Source organism: Anopheles gambiae, chromosome 2, assembly GCF_943734735.2.
Source record: "Anopheles gambiae chromosome 2, idAnoGambNW_F1_1, whole genome shotgun sequence".
NCBI classification, from domain to species: Eukaryota; Metazoa; Arthropoda; class Insecta; order Diptera; family Culicidae; genus Anopheles; species Anopheles gambiae.
In genome coordinates this window covers 19,489,191-19,511,276 of record NC_064601.1, presented here as the reverse complement: position 1 = coordinate 19,511,276, position 22,086 = coordinate 19,489,191, and the positions used below count along the sequence as shown (strand labels likewise).

At 45.3% G+C, this 22,086-nt stretch overlaps 1 protein-coding gene across 4 annotated transcripts in view; it reads left to right on the top strand.

Moving 5' to 3' along the window:
• LOC1273644 (neural cell adhesion molecule 1) overlaps positions 1–22,086 on the top strand; it is a 235,028-nt gene that overhangs the window by 49,525 nt on the left and 163,417 nt on the right. The gene's annotated exons all lie outside the window — the stretch shown is intronic.

Sequence of the window (22,086 nt, the reverse complement as noted above, 5' to 3'; positions counted from 1 at the left end):
CGAGAATGTTCGAGCGAACGGGTTTCCAAGGACTTTTTATTCGCACAGAAACATGTTTGATGGGTTCGTGCGCGTGTCCAACTTCGTTCTTGGTGTGTAAGTGTGTGCATGGGTGTGTGTGCCCTCAATGTTAAAAAATCTATTCCTTCTATACTGTCGGCTCGTATGCACGTATGATCCCCGGTGTAAAACCGATCATAGGGTCCCACTCGAAAAGCCTCTCTACCGTCCGACAATATTTGACAAATGAATAATTTATGATCTACTCGGTACCGGCAGGGCGGGGTGGGTCCCCTGTTTGGGTGGAAGATTTGTTTTCTAAAGTAGGGTAAATGAAAGAAATCCCAAGATCGACTCTTTGTCCGGTGCTTAGAGCTAAAAGCGAACCAATTTTTTTTTGGTATGCGTCGGTCCTTTCTTGCAGAATGATTTGCAGACCTTCAGACCTCAGCTGGAGTACCGAGAGAGAGAGCGGGAGAGAGTGAGAAAGAGTGCGTAAACATTGAAGCTTTACAAGAGCTTTTTATCCTTCGACCCTGTTTTCTTCTCCAAAGAAGTTTCAACATATATATTTCCCTGGTCGTAAAACATATCCAAATCCGGTGCGGCGTGCCTATGAGTGCCTACTTCACACTGGTACCGTCGGGTAGGGAGGAAACCACTAGCACTAAGGGGGGTTGGATTCTCATTTTATTTGAAGAGCTGGTTGATAGCTTAATGTATAAGGGATCCCCCCTCAAATGCGTGAGCTGGGCGAAGGCAACCGTATAAGGTTCAGCACACACTAACATATCTCTTTGTGTGTGTGTGTGATCGGTCGTTTTCGGGGCTCTGGAAGCAGGCGTTGCAAACTGAACCGTAAACTACCGGTGCGGAGAGAGATTTATGATGGTAGAATGATTGGAATGGATGGATTGGATGTTGAGCTTCGTCGTACCGCATCGTACCGTTTTACCGGGGAGCATCGAGCAAGAGGCAGCCACTGCCGCCGCCGCCCGTAGACGAAGATACGGGGTTTGAGATTGTTAGTTATCTTATATTTATTTTGGTTGTCGAATTTTGCTCACCCCCTTCGTACGCGAATGCCCGGGCCTGACAAGGGTCTTTAAACACACACACACACACACACACACACACACACACACACACACACACACACACACACACACACACATGCACGGAAGTGCGGCAAATCCATTCGTTTTTATTAAGACTCTATTATTGGTTACGGTTAGCAATTGCGCCCGAGCCTAATAGATGGTCATTTTTCTTCCGCCGTAAGATCCTCCTGACAGCAGGATCGGGGTGTTTTTTTTCCCCCTTAACAAGGCAAAGAGTTAGCAAAATGAAAAGGTTTTCTTTTTTATTTGGGGTTGTTTTCTCCACCTATTTTTTTGTGTGCGAACGGGGAAATGCTTTTTATGCAAATTGGTAAAACAACTCTGTTGAAGACGAAAAATGGCAACCACTTTTGGGCTTGATAGTGGAGAAACGCTACGTTTGCCCAATGCTCTCGGAAAGAATTGGCGGAAAAGCCAAAGCTCACGATCAAATTTCCAGCACCGACACTTATTCAATCAACTTTATTTGACCGGGGAGATGCCTCAGCAGCTTTCGATAAAAAAATCATTTCTCTAAACGTTTCTCGAAAGAGCGAGCCGCTAAAATCGTATTTTACGATTATCTTGCACTTCTAGGAGGCGGGATAAACAATTTAATGGTCCCATTTCTTGGGACAATGTGTTCGCCATTGTCACGCGTTTATGGAGCCGACGGGCAATCGCTGGCAGGCGCCAGCAACCGTCCGCCCTGAAGGAAGGCGGAAAACAAACTCTGTGGAAAGTGGGGCGCTTATTGGCTCCGAAAGGCTCCGACACATCTCCGGTGCTGTTGTGGAATGGGTTGGAAGTGGTGGCGGGTTTTATCATTTTATTTGCTTACTTCAATCCAATCAAACCATTCCGACCGTTCCATGGCCCCACCCACACACGCGTGCCCAGTGTCCGGTAAAATGGCCCACGCGATCGTTCCAACGCGATTCTCGGTTGTTGGTTGGGGGGAAACCCAGCAGCCGCCGCCCCTCGGTGGATCGGTTGATGATCGATATTTTATGACAACTGCTCAACGGTCCTAAACGAGCAGGCTGAAGGCGCGCTCATGGAGGCTCTTTCAAACGTTTTCTTTAGTGTTTGATGTCGTGAAAATAAAAAAAAAAATAAAAAACACGCCCAAATAAAGTGAACGTTCCACGAAAAAGCCATCTGGCACTTCATCCATGTCTCGGAGGGAAAAAGCATCCACCACCACCGCTCCTGGGTAGTAGAAGCGTGCGCGTGCACGCCAGAACAAAAGCCAGAACCGAACCTGAAAGGAACCGAAACCTGAAAGTTGTGTGTACGAGAACATTCACACCATCTTCACCGGTGGGACACAATGGCAAAGAGAGAGAGAAAGCAACAAAAAAACTTTTTCTTCCCAAAGTTATTGCTGGGTGTGTGTGTGTCTGTGTGCATCATTACTTGTACTCCTGGTGACGGTGTCACTTTTCCCTGTCGACACTAATGGGGCGAGCGCAGAGAGGCGAAACGTGCCGTGTCCATTCTTCCATTCGCTTCTTCGTTCGCTTCGCTCGTTTTGTCGAACGGGCGGGCGAGCTCAAATTATGCCGTAGCGGGCGAATTATGACGACACATAAGCGCATTATGATTATGATGATCGTAATAATGTAACGTCTTCTCGTTTTACACACCGCTTCGCCCACTCGCTCCAGCCCTGCGCGGGAAGCATCCTCTGCAGCGTGCTTCGGCTTACACAGCCGATGGGCAATGAGCTCGAAGCGACCGAAGCACCTCATGATCATCATGAGCAAGGTTCTGGGAATGCGCAAAAATGCGTAGTGTGTGGGAGAGTGTGCTCGATACATCTTAACGCTCCCTGGAGCGATGAGGAGTAAAGCTGACGCATTCGCATTTGTGCTGCAAAAATATGTGTGTGTGTTAAATATTGCACCTGTAACCAGTGAGGAATTGACATTTCCTTGATTGGATCCGTTGTTCAGTTGATGGAATTTCCTTCCTATCATACTAACCCCTCACGCTCTGCCAAATCAATCCCAAAGCCTTTTACATCGTGCACCTTTGCCTGCATTCTTTCCGTTGCAAACACCTTTTTTTCTGTGTGAGCATTCACCCACTGGCAGAGCAGTGAGGAGAAGAATAAAATGAGAGGTACAACATAAAATTAAAATCTTGTCCGGCATCTTGTCACACTGTGCATGACCAGAACGCCCTTCTTGAGCTCTTCCTTTTCCTCATGCTGTGCAGATGAAAGTGAACAAAAAAAAAAATGGAAAAGAGAGTAAATTAAAGCATGAAGTGGCGGTGATGAGCTCCGGCTTCACAGTGCACAGAGAGGGAACGTACTTCGCACTCGAGAGTGCAGGCACCTGAGATGAAGCGCAAGAAAGCGGGGCCAATAGAACAAAAACAACACACATAGCACACAGCACCCCCGACCGAAGACAATAAGCGAGAATGACGTTTACTAATTACATTTTTCACCATCTCCTTGCAACTCCCGTTCGAAACGGTTCTCGGCTAGAGGTTGTATTGAAAAAAAGGTTATGGAAAGTAAAAGTCTTGGACAATGCGGAGGTGGGCTGGTGTAGTGTGTCTAAGGGTTGTAGTTTGTCCTACCGTTTCTCCTTCCTAGCTCCGGCCCATTGTTGTAACTGGCTGACTGGCCGGTCACCTGCTGTGCAGCGCGAACAATGCATCCAGGGGGCTGGGATTTCTTCGGACGCTGGCAGCTCCTGAGTCCGCTGATTGCGTGCCTGTCTTTTTGTTTTTAGTTGTTGCTTTGTTTTTGTTCTTCCCGGTTCCCACGAAGCCACGCGTTGAACGATGACGGGACACTGGGCACTGGGGTTGTGGAATGGTGTAACAGGGTGGGAAATGGGAGTGAAGCGTGGTGTTCCGTTGACAGATTCACCGTAGCAAGAAGTGATCATGGAAGGAAGTTGCTTCATTTGAGTTGAGAGAGAGAGAGAGGATGAGAAAGAGAGAATAATAAAAAATAACCTTGTTTTATCATTATTGGTTACTTTGGTCGTGGCTTTTGTGTGGGTAAGAAAGGAAAAAATAGTAAGCTTACAGGCGATAAGAAAACTTACACATTTAGGGTTGCATTAATACTGAAAATTGTGTCCAATAAAGCGCTTTTTTCAAGGCCAGGACATCTAGCATACAGCTCTTATGATTCCAGACTATGACGCTGTAGACTATCGTGTACCCTCTCATCGGTTGGTGGCAAAATAATTACCAACTTGTCGAAGAAGGATGTGACCTTTCGGCTGTGGATGCCATTAAAAGCGATTGTCGTTTAGATGGCGCGAATGTTCCGCAAATGCTGCGTGCAAGCGTGTAGGCTGCTAAGTGTCTTCGCTTCGAACTGACGCACCGCAACTGCTCTCGCACAGCTCAGCCACAACCCAATACGCCCATTGACCGGAAACGCGCTCGAGAACCAATTTGACAACCGGCTGGTGCTGCTGCTGCCGGTCGACCGGTCGATTGACCATTCCAGATGCCAGATTGGTTGCGCTGCAGGAGCCGTTCCCTTCTGCTGCTACACCCGGCCCGTTTCGGAGGAAATAATAAAAATCCGACGATTTATGGGGTTCGTTTTTTTTTGTTGGTTGGTTGGCCAGATCCGTTCAGCGTTTGGAGCGTGGCGGTGGAGACGCATGGTGGTTGAAATGAGTTCGGCCATCTTCAGCGCGAACGGTTGATGGATGATAATGGTTTCCGGTTCATTCGCTGCGGCCAATGCGAAAGACGATGAAATGGCCCATTTTGAAGCACATCAGTGTATCATCGTCCCGTGCAAGAGAGAGAGAGAGAGAGATAATGCCCGCGCGCGATGAGTGCTTCCGGGAAGATTAGAAGTGGATTCGGTTATTGGATTGATGCGGGATGGGACGGAAAGGGGCAGTGATCGTGCGAGTGTGTGTGTCTAGCTAGTGGTGTCTCGTGACTTGTGGGTGAGTTTAATTGACAATTGTACTCCTTCCGCGTGGGGAATGACTCATGCAGCACTAAAGGCGATGGGTTGGGCTGTTAAGCTTCTTGGAAAAGTGTACCACTCATGCGGCAACGAGTCATTTAGGGAATTGGAGACATTTAGGATGGTTTGAAGTAGTATTGGTTTTACGTGAGAATGTGTGCAAAAAGTTAGAAAAAAATTTGAGCCTTAATATGTTACCTTCGTTGTAATTTCCATGTGTTGCTAAAGAATCATATGCATCATGGATCGGTACGGATGTTAATACTGAATGTAAAGTTTCATCAATATTGAGTTGAGAAAAGGAAATCTTATTGACTCATTAATTAGGAGTGTTTGAGATTGAAGAAACGTTAGAATTATGAATCAAATGAATCAAACTTGTGATGCATAAATCATTAAAGCTTTCATGATCTTCCAGGTGCTAGATATTGCTGGTGAATCGTTCGAGAAACATTATTCGTGAAACTTAAAATATTTCATATATTAAATCTTCATAAATTTCAATATAAATTGGTCCCAAGAGTAGCAAATCGTCTTTCCCGAGGATAAAACATACAATAGTAGTTCAGTCAAGGTTTAGTTGTCCCCTTTTCACTCTCACTTGACAGATAAGGTTCCACTGAGCGAACGTTTACACTGCACGCAACTTAAACTCGGGTCAAATCTGCAGACAACGGTCACGAATTCTTCGCCCGAGGAGGACCAAAAGGATTTAGGACCGTTTTTTTCTATCTCTATCCATATTCACCATCCTTGTTGCCGTATTGTAGCCCATTGGAAAGCAAAATATACCGTTTTTGCCCGGCTCTTTCCATTGCGTATGTACGTACGGCTTTATTGTCCATCGTGACGAAGTGCATTGTAACGGAGATTGCCACCTAAGCAGCTTCGCAAATCGGATGTTTTTTTTTCTTCTTTCACTTTTTACGATTTCTGTGATTTGTTTCGATTTTCCACTTCGAACGAAAGAGTCGTTTTTCGATCGATAGTTCCAATAGCTCCTACACCCAGCAAACCCACACGCCAGTTCCTTTTCTCGCGGCGATATGAACCGATAATAAGGCAAACAAACAAAAGATCGCAAGCGGAAAAGCACGCACGACGAGTTTCTGGCAACGTTTTGCTTGTTGTTGCTGCCGCTGGTACTCTGGAGGAGTTTTGTTGCAGAGGATAAATGCGTGAATGCTCGTGAGAGAAAGCCTGAGAGTGTGTGTACTCAGGGAAAACATTTATCTTACGCTTACCGGGTGGTTTTTTTTATGTAGCATTTTTGTTCTTTTTCCATCGCTCGTTTCCATTGGCATAAGTCTTCGCGAGCTGCTTCAACACGCGTCTCGCTTGGCGAGCAATTGTGCAGATTGTTTTTACTGCTTCGTTGAAATCTGCTGGGGCTATTTTCGTTCCGGCTTTTCACCTTTTGAGGTAGCGTGCATCGTCTTCTGCCTTTGCACCGTCTCTCAAACAAGTTTAAAAATTGTACGTATTTTATGGTGTCCTCACGACAAACTAGTTTGATTGCGGATTGTTGTAAATTTGTTGCATAAAATAATATGCTCCACTCGTCATAAATTACTACAGCTTCCGCTAAATATAATTCATCGTGCGCCTTTCGTCTTTCGGAGAAGCTTAAAAGTAAAGCATGACAAACGAGTGGTTAATTAGTGTGCTACGGGTTTTCCACCCATTTGTTATCTTCCGCATGTACTATGCTCTGTTTTTTTGTATCTAAAGAACAGTAAAACCACTCTAAACTGCTGTGTTTTACCACCGCATTGCATTGCCATCCATCCGGCACAGTTCCGCCCGGTCCGCGGAGCGTGATAAAAATGATCCAAAGGGCGACGCGGCCAGCGCAAGCAAGCAGGTGTGTGATAGCAACCTGGCAAGAAATGGAAATCGGCACGATTACTTGCTGCTCCGTTGGACCGGAAGCTCTGGCGGATTGCGAAAGCGTGAAAGTGGAAAAAATTTACCATTTTACCAACCATAAAACTTCTGCAAAACATTTTTTTACGTGATCGTTCCCGTTCTGTGCAATGTATCGATTCAGGAAAGCAACACCGCACAGCATATCGAAGAGTTCTGGTTGAGAGTAGGGCATGGGCATGAAGAGCTGTAGTACGGCTGGTGGTGAGGAGGTCAGATCGGGGGCAGTTGCTACAATATTGAAACAGACTCACGTATTTTCGTTTGATTGTGAAGTTCCGTTTTGTGGCACAGGTACCGGGCTGGTGGTGGGAAATGGTGAGGAAAATTCCTTCACTTTTCAGTGAGTGGCAATCCGCACTGAATTCATAATTCAAGGAAGTGGCATTGCGGCGGAGCCTTACCTAGAAGAGTGGGTGAGTGTGTATGTTAAGTGGAGGGCAACACTTAAAAAATGGAAGAAAAAACAGGAAGACATTTTATGAACGTTTGTTTGAATAAACATATTTGTAGCATATCTGCTATACAGAACTCATTATAATACACACTATCAGCTATAGACACCTTGTAACACACTTCGTGAAAACAATAACCTTCCAACATACAACCCGGAACCAAATGTATGAAACACAAAACTTCTTTTGATTATAAATAAAACCAACTCCGACCATGGCAAGTCAGATTCGTTCGGACCGTCAGGATAAGACTATGACCATCCTAAATCTTTCGACTTCTCATTTAAGGAGTTCTTATATGTCCCCCTACCCTAGCTAAGGTCTCTAAACTCAAACGTTTCCAGTAATGGAAACCTCTTCAGAGTTTCTATGATCGTCTGGATAAAATTTGAAAGTCCGCTTCGAAATAGTATCAACATCAGTTCCGTCTATTTCAAAAACGATGACCTTCCTTAACGACGTTTGAAGGCCAATGAGGCCAGCGTGAGTTCAAAGTTACTACATGGCAACCGTGACAGGACTCGAACCTGCAATCTTTGGATGTGTGGCATGATCATCCAATCTTCTTCTTCTTCTTTTGGCACAACAACCGCTGTCGGTCAAGGCCTGCCTGTTCCTACTAGCGAAGTGGGCTTGGTTTTCAATGACTTATTGTTACCATAGCAGGATAGTCAGTCGTGCGTATGGGGGAACGGTGTTTTCGGGACTTGAACCCATGATGGGTATGTTGTTAGATTCTTCTCGATCATCCAATACCATTGTTTATACAGTCTCATTGAATTGAGTCTCATTGTGGAATTGAATAATGACCGGCACCGTTTGGGTTGACAGGGACGACATTCTCCACAAACTTTCTGTTGATGTGTACATGTGCTAGTTGAGCGTCCATTGAACCTGGTTCCTCGAATTGATTGTCCACAAATGTGTAAAATAGTTCCCGCAATTCAATCAAATAGTGCTGAACGCTATAACGCTAGACATTTGTTTGGTGTGACGTATACTGAATAAAATGCTCACTTATTTGACGTTCGTAGCGTCAACGATGCGCCGGTCCGGTGATACAGTCGTATGATACAAATCTTGAGTGCCTAGTTAGAAGAACGATAAAACAAGGAGTGCTTCATTGAAATGGTTAGAATCAACGTCAGAAAATGCGTTCTGGAAAATGTTTGATGAGTTGTTACGGTGGCATTTAGGGATCACAGATTTTATACCGCAGGCTTCAAGAATTTTACGTATTTATTTTATTTGCAAAAAATGAAAGTAAAACCTGTCGTAATCCTGTCTCATTCTTTGAAGTAAAACTCCAGACAACATCTCACTGTATTGGTTTTGCTTTCATTTTCATTTAAATGATGTAATGCACCTAGATTTTCCTAGAAGTGTATGTCTTAAGAACACCGTAGAATGTACTCAACAACGTTGTGTAGTTCACCTTTTTAATGTTTCATGGGGGATGGTTTTTTTTTGTTGGGTTAGAATCAGACGTACAAAAAAGAGTTCTTCGAAGGATTTATGATTTGTTAAAATTTGTTTTACCTCACCACCCGTTCAACCTGGTGTTTCAGCCGTAGCTGAATGACCGCCATAACAATCATCAATACTGCGCTGGCTGGGTAATTATGACTTGCTCTCCTGTTTCCCCTTACCGCCAGCGATCCAAACGAATCGATTTCATGCTGCCTCTCCCCGAATCCATGCGAAAGGCATAAAAATTGATAAACAACACCCCCGCTCCTGCCGGCTGCAAAATTGATCAATCCCAAAAACTGCACCGGGCAACACCGGGCCATTCCAGGCATTTGAAACGGCTCGTGCTCGTTTACGGTCAGATTTCAAGGCTTTTTTTGTGGTGCTTCTCTCATGTTTGTAGAGCGAAACCCCGTAATGACTATCTTGGGAAATGGTCAGCACATCGCACACAACCAATCAGTGATGCACACACAAAGAGAGAAAGAAGCATAACGAAGAGCACAGGTTTCAATCCCATTTGAATGAAGTATGGTTTACGCGGAAGGGAGGGACAAAATGGACATGAAAAACTCCAGCGAAACCTTTTATCTGGTACTGTAAAGCGACCAACAACAACAACAAAAAACTCACTCACTTCCACCGGATGGATGGATTTCTCCCTTAGCAAAAGAGTGCGCAAGGGATGCAATCCCGAGGGTTTCACGAGGGCAATTCACGCGAAATGGACGACCTTTGAGCAAGTAGTCGATCGGCGGTGGTAGTGTATCGTACCATTTTCGACCCCGTTTGCCACCCGTGCTGCTCCCCAAATCGCTCGCTGCTGGGTGCCCAAACGTTCGTCGGAAGATGGACGGGACCGAAGCGAAGGAAAAACGAAGAAAAGGTTGAATGATGCTAAAAGCTTCACAGGAGAGGTTAATCCAGTTTCCACCCAAAGCCGGAAATGTACGACTCGGGACGGAACTCTAAGATCCTTCGCCCGCGAAATCGGCAACATGTCGATAATCTGTTTTTATTCGTCCAATCATCATCGTTCGAGGAGGGAGATTTTTTTTCATACATTCGCTCCCACTGCGTCTGTTTAAGTGCGTCCAGCTGGGAACGGGGTTTGGAAAATAACCCTGTAAAAGCATTTTAAAATATTCATGTCCCCCGCCTGGCCTGCCGTACGTTTAGCGAAAAGCCCCTCGATGGTTCCCTTTCGAGGCTCTTGTCGGCGCGGTGGTTTATTAGCGAAGAAGTAATAAACCTTTCGAAGGGAGCGAGGACCGTACGAAAAAGAGTGCGCCTGTCTGTGTGTCGCAGATGATGCCCACCGGTGAGGGAGGGGTATGTGTGGTGCTAAATTGTGGCAACCCCTATCGTCGCGTGCAAGAATAATCGGAAATCGAACCAATTTTCCACAACAAAGTTTGTTTCGCCTCCTTGACTTGACATGTTCAAGATTGGTGGAAGATGATAAAACAGCAGGACAGAAGAAGCGGGAGACTGTGCTCGTATATCGTGCCGCACTCGAGAGCGCTCTTATGGTCGCTTGGGGACGGCGGACGCCGACTGTAAAGTTAATATATAAAAAAGAACCCTAAACCCGGCGAAACCGGAGCCTAATTCGCGCACCCGATCGAAGCATCCGTTTATGATCCCAACGGTGTAAATCGCTTTTCCGAACCGCGAATGGCAACGTGTCCCTTTTTTGTGTGTTGGTATTCTGCCCATCCCGGAGTCCGGAAATTCTCCCCAGAGAGAGAAAGAGAGAGAGAGAGTACGACAGCTGCCTGTACCCCATGCGTACATCCGTCCGGCCGTCGGGGAAGTACTTCTGCTCGCGCTTTTGGGGAGCAGGAAAGGCTTTCAAACATTATGCCCACCGAGAATGCTGGTCCACCGGTCTAATATTCTAGTTCTGGGCGGAACCCACACCTACACGGGAAGGATGGAAGGGCCCAATGTACAGAGGACGGTCTCACGGTGGATGTTAATTTCCTTTCGCATAAATTTTGGCAGTTTATTATCACTTTTTCTGTTGGTTAGCTGATGCTGTTGTTGTTGTGCCCTTTCCAAAACCGGATGCGCGTGGTTGTCGGATACACCCCACCCGACGGTTTGGGATAGCGTCCGGTTGTAGGGCGATCTACCCGCCGAATTTTGGGGCATCACTTTCACCCGGGAGGTTTTACCTGTGGACAAACATCCTGTTCATTTTTCTTTCTGTTGCTGGCTCCAACAAGGCTTTCCTGCCTCCCACTTCGATGCCTCGCTGTGTGCTGAAGGATGTACATGATACAGGTAAAATTGAAAACCATTCCATTTGGGTTGCGGAGTGACGGTCCCGGGTACGGACGGATAATGGTTCGCTCGGTGAGGCTTTTATTTCTTTGCGAAAACTAGATAATGGAATTTTATTTTCAATACCACTTCTTGGGAGGTTTACTTTTTTTTTGCCGCTGCTATTGCCTGTGTCCCTTCCTTAGGATGGGGAGGACTTTGCGCGAGTGCGGACTATTTGCTGAAGAACGGCCCCAACCTTTCCAACCCAAAGTGTGTAGCAGCCGGCCGGGATAGGACTGTACAAAAATAACATTTTATGTTCGTTTTCGAGAAGTATGTAAACTAGACAAGAGCAAAAAAATAATTTCACTTGCAACACGTGGCTCAAGACAGGCTCTGGCAGATAGATTCTTCATCATTCCCGGGTGATGGGTAATCGTTGAGTATCGCTCTCCCCTTATTGGCAGACATTGTTACCTATACTTGGGGGAAAAACAATAAGGTTCCACGGGCACACTTTTAAGAAATGGCTCAATAAAAACACTCCTCTTCCAACTGTTTGCGGTCTTGGTAGGTATACCGGTATCGGCAGTAATGAATTGTGCGACCCTAGTTGATTTAATTTACGATGGTTTACAAAGTGGCCCGAGTTTGCTTTATTGTTTTTCTTAGTAGATGTATTTCTTATATATTTTATCATCTTGCACTTAGTTTGTAGCTTTCCAGCAGCAAAAGACAAGCGTTGTAGCTTTCTGCGTAATATTCTCAGGAAATTGGTTGCAATTAGATTCAATAGTAATAAAACGGAATGCGGAATGCATCTGAAGAATTGATTTCATTTCAAAGCCTTACAAATAGAGTCTTCTGCAAACCACTTCTGAATGCGGTTAATGTTTATGTTTCTGAAACATTAGAAATTCAAAATAGTAACTAAATAATAATTGGCAAATTGAAAAGCTTTGCTTACAGAAAAGCTAAGGACAGGAATTTCACAGAAAAAAAACAACAAGATCAATAAATGCGAGGTGCGCCTCAAGGCACAACTTCTACCTCTGCTTTATGCATTGGCAGCTGGCTGCACCCTCGGGCCGCTGTAATTGAAAACCAACTCCTACCCGTACAACATTGTTTGACCAAAGTTTACGACAATGCAAAACTGTTCAATTATGTAAACTTATTCCTCCAGTCCGTCCTAAGCGAATCTCGAACGATCTCCGTCCGAACCGCCGAGCGCTAACGGTAAAACTTTACCACCAACGATGCTTAGTCGCTAGAGCGGGTGGGGGATGACGGGGGTCATAACAAGATGTCTTTCATTTTTGCTAAGCATCCTACCCCCGAACCACCTCACCAATGGGCTCCCGGCAGCGAAATATAATGACGCAAAAGTCGTGCAACGTGATACGAACGGTAGCGCTACGGGGCGAATTTTTGCCCACCGTTAAGGGGCCGCGCTTCATCCTGGTGTTTGGTACCATGCCCTGTCCAGAAGGCGAGCAGCTTTCTTAGTATCTTGGTACTCTTCTACGCTCCCTACCGCTCTTACTGTTGATACCTGTACATTTTATTAACAAATTATCGAAAATGAATTTAACCATCGTTGGGGTGGTTGGGGTGGTGGATGGTCGGAAGCACATTGTTTTACGCCGTCCAGTCGAAATGTTGATGTTTTCAGCACCCCCTTCGACCACACCACCATGGCCACCCACGCATTAGGCCGCGAAAATATTTGCCCATTTATTTTAGCACGAGCACGAAAAACAGCATTATTCCCAACGTTTGTTCGGCGATTCTTCGGCCGAAGGTATGATAAGCGATCGTAGTAGCGCCACTGCAGTAACACGCGCGAGAGCCGGCTGCTGCCGGGCATATTTGTGCGAGATCGTCGTCGTCGTCATCGTAGGCAAAGAATGTCTTCGTTTAATTTTCCCAAAAAGTCTCACCATTCTGTCCCTTTCCAGTTTGTTTTTAGAAAACCCTTCAGCTCGGCTGCCCTATAGCACTGAGCTTCGGAGGCTCTCCGTAATGACGCGCTCTACTGGCCAGGCTATCGTTCTATCTTGCCGCACAGCCCCCGCACCGAAAAGCAGAATTTTGCAGCCCGTCAGCTCCTGATAGCTATCTGGTGGGTGTTTTTACTGCCCCTGGAGCTAATTAATTTGATTCAATTAATTTCAAAAACAAAAGCCATATACCCGCCACTGAAACTGGGAAACCATCCTCCCCCCCCCTACCTTGGCTACACACAGAACGGTGGCTCATGCTCGCAGCCGCAATTCCGGACTTTCGGGGATCCGTTAATAGAAAAAAGGACTACCCGAATTCTACAAGTTTAGATCACCCCGCAGCGCTACCGGCCTCACCCATCTCAACCACCCAACGGTACAACCCATCTCGTGCCCGCCCCAGTACAGAACAGAAGAAACCAATTCGGAACGGATTCGTTTTTTCCCGCGGAATGGGTCGCGCTATCTGCTGTGCCGGTCTCGGTGCGCTCTAGGAGTTGCGGAATGCCACGCGGTTACTGTTTTCAATTGTGTGGCGAGAGATTCAGTGAATGGTGAATTGAAAAGAAAAGTCCGCGCCGAATGGGGTGAACCACTTTACGTTATTGCAACCAATTTTCCAAATGGCTCTATTTCGGCGCAGGGCGCTGGGTGGTGTTGGGTTTCGCGTGTATCTCCCATGGGGGGAGGTATGGTGAGCGAAGGAAGCTTCGGCACTTTTCACACACTGGGTGCCGCCGTTTCACTTCGGTGCCAACCAACGACGATGACACACCCGCGTACCCCGATTGGTGGACCGTGATCCATCCACGGGGCTTTCCTCTGGGTGAAACGATCGTGTGGCGGCCATTGTTTCAATAAAGCGCCCAGCGCAAAAACAATCCAGCAATAGAAGACAAAGACGAAGACGGGGGAAAAAAATCCGCGAGATTATGTAGATGTGATGTTGATTTTGAAGTTGAAATCACATTATGCATACCCACACAGACGCGCACACACACACTCAAAGGCAGCTCCTTCTCGGCTGTATCTGCAGCGATGTGAAAAAGCACCATTTTGCTACTTTACGGTTGAAGCGAGCGCACCATTTTGGGATCTGCCTTTTTTGCCACTTCATCCTCTTTGAATAGCTAAAACAGCATCAGATCACCGTTGGGGAGGAGGGCCGTTCATCCTTCGTGAAGTGTACGCGTCGACGCCTGTATTAAGTTTAACTGTCATCAAGCGGCGTAATTGAGTTTTGGTGTTCGTTGTGCGTCATCGTGTGCGTGTCCTGTCCCCATCCGTGCTGCGGACAGGGCTGCATTAGCGATCAATGCATTATTGACAAATATTTAAACATTTCGCCGAGCAATCTTTGTCCCGCTGCGACACGTGTTGAAGATTTAGAAAAGTGCTTCAAACAAGACAGCGCCAATCTTATCTCCAAGCATTTTGTTTTTACCCACGCACAGAAGTGTCCATGATAAAAGATTATACATTTCTCTACCGCAACGTCTTGCTGTGAAAGTCTATAGCCATCGTAAATCCGACGCCATCCTGTTCTCTCTTTAGCTCCTGCGAAGGATGCTTTTAATTGGGCTTAGAGTTACACGGGGCATCCAGATGGGGGGTTCTCTCCAGAAAGGCCTTTGTCCATTGTTCCTTAGCTCAATACGACTTTGTACAACCCTTTTGTCTTGCGGTGAGATTCGATGAAAGAGTTTTAAAGACATTAACAAAAACTACCAACAACAGCAGCAAGAAGCTGCTCTATCCTTCAATCCTTTATCAATCAACCGGTCTCTTGTTCGATGAATGAATTTGGGGTAACGAGCAGATTTGAGGACAGCAACAACAGAAAGAAAAAAAAAAACAAAAAAACAAAGGAAAGACGAACTAAGCTCTCTAACGGCAAGGAGACTTTGTTAATCTTTCACATCCGATCCGAGCTCTCGAAACATCAAAGGGACCGAGAAGCTTGCACTGTCACCGAATATTGCCGAAGCTTTGGAATTTCTTCTGCCTTCTGGCAGGGTGTAGACCTAAAGTCAGTAAAAAGGCCTTGGACCGCAAAGCTGGAAGCAAAGCTGTATTTAACTAGTACGCAGGCAGCCAGGGAGACTCCCTTCGTCCGTCGTTGTCGTCGGGCTCACACGGGGGGTCAGGGATTTTGAAGGATTTTCAGCAAAAGGTTATAAATAACGACCGTGCGCCGTTTTTTGGTCTCTCTCTCTCTCTCTCTCTCTCTCTCTCTCTCTCTTTTTATCTTAAGGCCCAACTCTTACTGCCCTCTTTTTATGCCGGCTTCATCATAATGTCAGCGTGGGTGATGATACTGATCACATTTCCAGAGCGCACCTATACGCAGCGAGGCCCCCGAGTGTGAGCTGGTCAGATGGGGCAAATTAAATTTTAACTTTAATTATGGTCCAATGGTGCTCGTGAGACTACTGGGTCGGAAGGACGCTGAACAATTAATTGTATTAAACACATCTGGATTATGAAGCAAAAAGGATCCATCGCCGTCGATAGCAAGCGTTTTTAGAAAGGGGACTTGACTAAGTTGGCATGCTTTTTCTCTGGTCGGTTTTTGAAGTGCTGAAAGAAGATAATCTTTTTGAGTTTTCTGTATAAAGTGTATATCGAAGCTACGCTTGGCTGTCATGAATCTTACACAATCTAGAAGATTACCGATGCTTCTGAGTACAAAAAAGCTTAATGCAATACGATCATTTGGTCGCATATTTTTGACTGATTGGACTGAATGACTGAATGACTTAGGGTGTTGTCGCTTCACGTCAGATTTACAGGGTTAATCGAGTCGTATTCCTATGTAGCGCTGCATAATTTTTGAACTTTGAAATTAAAATTCAAATGAAAGCTCATTTCAAATCTGCATACACTACACAGTTTCGGGTTGCAATGAATGTAATGGAGTTGGAAAAATACAGCAAAATGAAGAAAATGGCTTGTAGTTTTTAAAATAATTCACTAATTCTTCAACTGAAAACAATATCCTGTATAGTTACGCACTATAAGCTGTGATGACAAGTACACAAACTATTTTGAAGTAATATTTCAGGTGCTCATAATTAAGTAGTAGAAGCAATGTTTATCCCAATTGACATTTTCGAGTTCTATTTATTGGTTTTTCGGGCTATTTCCCTTAAACTGGTACCTTAAACTTCGCTTAAACTGCACTAGTTTAAGGGACTTTTAGAACAAGCCCTTTAAAATCGACTTAAGGACATAAAGTTTCTAATTCTTCTTACTGTTCGTTAAGTCATATTACAAAAAAAACCCCGAATTTTCACCAAATAACGCCGTACAAAAAATACCTTCCTTTTTTGCCAAACATTAAATCAAATTATTCTTAAACGAATTGGACGCCATCTTCATCGAATCTAAGAAGGTCATTTTCATGCACAAACGAAATTTAGACACTTTCTACATGTTTTACCATACACAAATCCACATATTTTGGTATCTCGAGCAACATCCGAGCAGATCATGGTTAAAAATTTAGAACAAATGTCACTTGGGTTGGGAATTCAAATTGTACACTTTAGTACCTAAACCTTTTTAGAAAAGGGACAAGTCCTCGAGACATGCTATTAATGCCGACCGAGAAGAAATCATCGAATTTTCGCGTAAGTTGCATCTCGCGGTATCCAGCCAAAATATAGCTGATTTTCGTGTTACAATGCATATGGATGGTTTTAGCCCCAAATTTATTATTCAATATGTTTCTGACTGAAGAATACAACTTTGAAGCTCCTTTAATGAAGCTTAAAATTCGATCAAAACATAATCAAATCATCATAAGTCATAAAATAGCAAGAATAACCCTATCGAACCATTGAGCTCGTTGCTATACTGCGTTAATGTCACCACGAACAACGGCGCTGCCAAGAAGAAGCTCCTCCGCTAGCGTAATATCGAACGAAATTGAGCTAGTGGCTGTGAAATAATTGGAGCACTCCTTTCGTACTGCGTGACCACTCAACTCGGCTCGACAGTTGCTCGACTTTTATCATTCGCTGCCGAGTCCAACAGCATCATCCAGCCAACAGCCGGTAGCTATCCGGCTCGAGCAAACGGGCAATGATAGATAAACATTCTCCGAAACGTAATCAGTGCGAAATGCGCCACTTTCGGCATTAGCATATCATCATCACAAGCTCTCTCCACAACCAGATAGCAGCAGCAGCAACAAGAAATAGGAAAAAAAATTGAACGAAAATTGGCCATCCTCGGCAGTCGGCACGACAGCAGGAGGATGATGGGTAAGAAATCTAATCACCTTTTCCCGATATCAAATGTCGATTTTCATCAGTCGCAAAAATCATCAACAGATTCCGTGTCAATCACGCTCCGGCCCGTGGGTGGATGGGGACGTTATGCTAGTTTGCTTTCTCCCTGTCGGACATAGCGCCCGAATGCCTGCCTCTGCTGGCTGCTCCATCCTATTGGCGGCTTAACACCACCCACGGACGGTCGGACGGGGACGGACGGCTTTTGCTTTCTTTGCTCCATCCACACCAGGCCGGAACAATACACACCGGCGCGCTGTGAAAACGCTCGCCGAGACTGATAAGCCGGTCACACACAACACTCCGCGGTCCACCGGCAACGGCTTTTGACCTTCTTTCTCGCCCTGGACTGCTTTGCCTGGAACCGTGGACCGGAAAACCAAAATACCCAGCACCCGGGCAACAATCGAATACAGTTATTTTGATGATCAAATCGTCGAACCGTAAATCCCTCCCCGCATCCTCTCGCATTCTCTCGGTCTCTCCCATCCACTCTCGAAGTTGGTGCTGATTTTTCCAAATCCGAAATGTATTTGACATTTGGGTCTAAATTTTTTTTCTCCTTTCCTTGCTGCTGTTTTTCCATCCTTCATTCCTCTCGCCATCTAATCGCCTGGCAGTGTGTCGAATTCGAGGGAAAACCCATTTTTGGGAAAGCCTCACTAAGCATCAGCTGGTACCGTCGTACCACGCCGGGCACGATGGAAATATGCTGCCAGAAAGGGACCCCTGCTGCCGTGAACTTGATGGGAGAGCTGGTTTTTTTTATTCTTCTATGCGGAGCTAGTTTCGTGTAGAAATGTCACACTATTTGTACTGCCGCTTTCAAATCCTCGTCCACCCGTAGGCTCCCAATAGCCGGCTCTTATCAGCCGAGCCTTTCGGTGCGGTCCAATTCCACAATTCGGGCGGTCCGCAGCGACATTTGCGCCAAACACGGTAGAGGCACGGTAGAGATGGCAGCATGTCGCACGGTCGGTGCGCCTTTCGGACTGTGGCAGCTTTTGCAGCGTTATTTATACTATCAATATGTAAATATCTCCATACAAATGTTTCCTGACGGTACTGCCGCGTGTACACCTCCTTCTTGTGTGCCCGTGTGTGTTGTGCGTTGTTTGTGGCGCTAGCGTCGCGTTTTTCGGGGACTGTTCGGTACTCTATTTACCGCCGAGATGACCCAGGAACGACCGGGAACATCCGCACCGAGAGGCAAGCTGAGAAAGGAGGCAGACTGCAAAATAGAACTTCGATCGAAAACTGTGTCGAACGGCAAGGACTCGCGTGGCGGCCTCCCCACGTATTGCCGCGGATGAAATGATGCGACGAATCGGAAAACTGTCCCGTCCGTGTCATGGCTTCGGGGGATGATGAAGAGTATTCTTTCTTTATTCTTTTTTTTTTGGAATGCCGTTATATGATGCTGGCTTCGTGATTTTAACAAAAGGTTGAATGCTGTCGGAATGTTTTGGGATACAGCAAACGACAGCCGGTGTGAGACGCCACCGAACCCAGGGAATGCATTGCTGTACAACACCCGATCACTCCAGTTGTGTCGTATTGCTCTCGCCGTGTTTTCTTTCCTAGCATTACCAATGCCTTTGTCAAGAATCAATTCCGTTTAGTGTTCCGGCGACTAAATCGATAAGGATCAACCGTGTTCTAGGAAAATGGATGGCAAAATGGGTGCAGCGGTGGTGCTGCTGCTGCTAGGAAACTGCACTTTGCTGCACACACTCCCCAGCAATTGCCACACAATCCTTCCAGCTTTGTGCGCTGCTTATTTGGTGCAGCTGGTGTGTAGCTGAAAGCTCACGCGACATTGACAGCGGCAAGCAATCCATTATCCTCTCTCCAATATGACGCGGATTTCTCTTTGTGTCATTGTTGCCAGTTGTCAAACGCTTTTGTCGCACGGCGTGTGGGTGGGCGTTGGTGATGCTGGTACGGCATAGGATTAGCACGATGCTTTGAGGATTTGTGCTACAAATTGGTAAGCTGCTGAACCACTCACCCAAGTATACAAAAGGACGCTTCGCTCTGCACGAGGTCAACAAAGTTCCCGCTCAGTGGGACAATGGACACTGTGGGAAGAGTGACAGAAAAAGGGAATAGAAATGGCGGGAAGGAGGTTTTTTATGAAATCAACGAAATTTCATCATCATTCATCGACCGAGCTCACTCTCTCGTACTCTTCCCTTGGTGAAGGTCGATCAGGATCAGTTATTCTCTGAGTGGCGGACGGGACGCGCATGTGACAAATTCGATTCGTATCGACCATACAAGTACCTTTTCTGGCAATTGAAGGCCTGCGGCCTGTGTCCCAGGCAGGCAGGCTCGGTAGGAGTGCCGTTAAGATATTCATGTATTCCGAGCCCTCGAATCCCGGTTCGAATTCTCACGCAACGCAGGCCAGAATATATCTATATGTCTCCCTGTTCATCATACAGTGTGCTCATCATTATTATTGCTTGGAAGTTTCAGTTTTTTTTGTTGGTCTATTTGCATCGCCGGCCACATATACACATAGTTTTGCGTGCTTGCTTTGTCACATTTTGCCAGGCCTGCGTGCATGGTGGGGTTAGAAGCCAATGGTGTGGTGAGATGAACCGATTCATGAGGCAATCAAGAGAGCGGGAGAAGGGACATACATTTATTTTCGACCGGCCAAATCGATCCACCCGCTGCTCGTCCACTTGGGTTTTTTTGGTGGGTTGATTCGGTATTCAGGACTTTGGCTCGAAAGGGAACAATCGAAAAATGTATTTGAAATTCTAATCCAAACGAGGTTCCGCTTCCAATTCGATTTTTTTTTTGCCATATCGAGCGGTCAGAAAGTCAATCACCGTGCGTGAGCAGTTAAAAGTGGGGGACCTGGGTGTACCGTCGAATTTGAACTGCTTCTAAAGATACTTTCACACACAAACACACACACACACACACACACCCACTAGCACACGGGTCAACTTTTGGGTTTGAATTAATTTTGCAATTCCCAATACCACCGGGTGTTTTGCTCTGTTGTGGGTATGTTTTGTTTTGTTTTTGGCCAGGGTAAGCCACTGTTGCGCATGGATGCTTGCGTTTATCGTTATTTTGTGAAGATCTGGTTCACCCGAACAGTTGCTGGCAAGTCAAAAACCATCGTCATGCGTGCGTGCTTGGGTCTTTTGAATTAAATTGTTTTTTTTTTTGTATGTCCTTCCACGAGAGGTAATGCAATTGTTCAACGTGGGTCACTACCAAGGAGCCTGTGTTTGTTTAGGTTAGTTGGTGCTGTATATTCTTTAAAACTGTTTCCATTCAAGCAATCACGCGGCAAAGGTCAATTGATGCGCATCACAAGTGCTTATTTATTGGGCACACGTTATATGGCTATACTTGATGGTTGTTTGGAATTGAATCAACAACAGTTTCATTTTTCGCATCTCTAGATCGCTTGCTTCTCCCACTTTTTAATAAATAATAGCATGTTGTTTGTACCTTAGCTTTCCCTCTTCTTTGCTTGAACGCCAGCCCCTTACAAAAGCGTTTGCATCACTTGCGACAATAAACTTCTGAATAAAGAAGGCAAACTTTGGTGCATAATATAGTACGCCAGCAAGTGAAACGAATGTATCTCATCGCGCTTGTCGTACAAAAGGAACGGTCTCTTCATTGTAGATTAAGATTTTTGATGGTAATGGTCGAAAGCACTTAGGTCGACGGCTTTGAATGCCGATTTGATAAACGAAAACACACCTGGGACTTGCTGGGGAGGCTGTTTTTTGTTGTTGTTTTGTTGTCGATGCACAAACACGCTCACAAAAGGTGCGCAAGCAGCAACATATTTTCCGATGGATAATTGTACCCATGAGATTGTCACATCTGTTAATAGGGATGAGGGTCTTTTTTGTTGTATTTTTTTTTGAACGATATTATGCAGTTCAGTAGTTTCACAGAGTCATCGGACTGGAAACGTTGCGAAGAATGTCCCGTGTAATTGTATGCATTATTGCGAGAATGCGGTAAAATGTCGCCATAATAGATGTTTTGTTATAAATTGTCATTTCAAATGTAAAACTGTACATAAAATCAATGTATAGCTGCTGGTCTATAGACACACTCCAGAGTGTTTGCAAAAGGTATTTTCCATCCCGTTGCTTTCCGACGAAATTATGTCAACTGATAATCATTCCAACGTAATGAACATACAAAAATGTCACAAAAAATCTCGACTAATCAGCATAGAACGTTATTGCTATATTTTTGTACCTTTGATGGTCTACTGGCTTTGTATGAATCAGTTAAATTATCAGTGAATGTTAAAGTACAAAAGGATAATACTTGCACCTTAAATTAATAATAGATTCACAACAATAGATGCAATGAAATAAATATTATAAAATAAAAAAAAAAGGAAAATGAGCATAATTACATGTTTTTTGTTTTTGCTTCAATTCACATGAATGACATGTGCAGCGACCTTGGTCGCTACGATTCGCGTAACGTGTAAATGCGACTCGGGTGCTGATAATGAAGTGAGAGCGATCGGCACAGATCGATTGGAGAGAGAGATCGTGAACGGCGAAGAGAGATCGGAGAATGGAGACAGAAGCGATG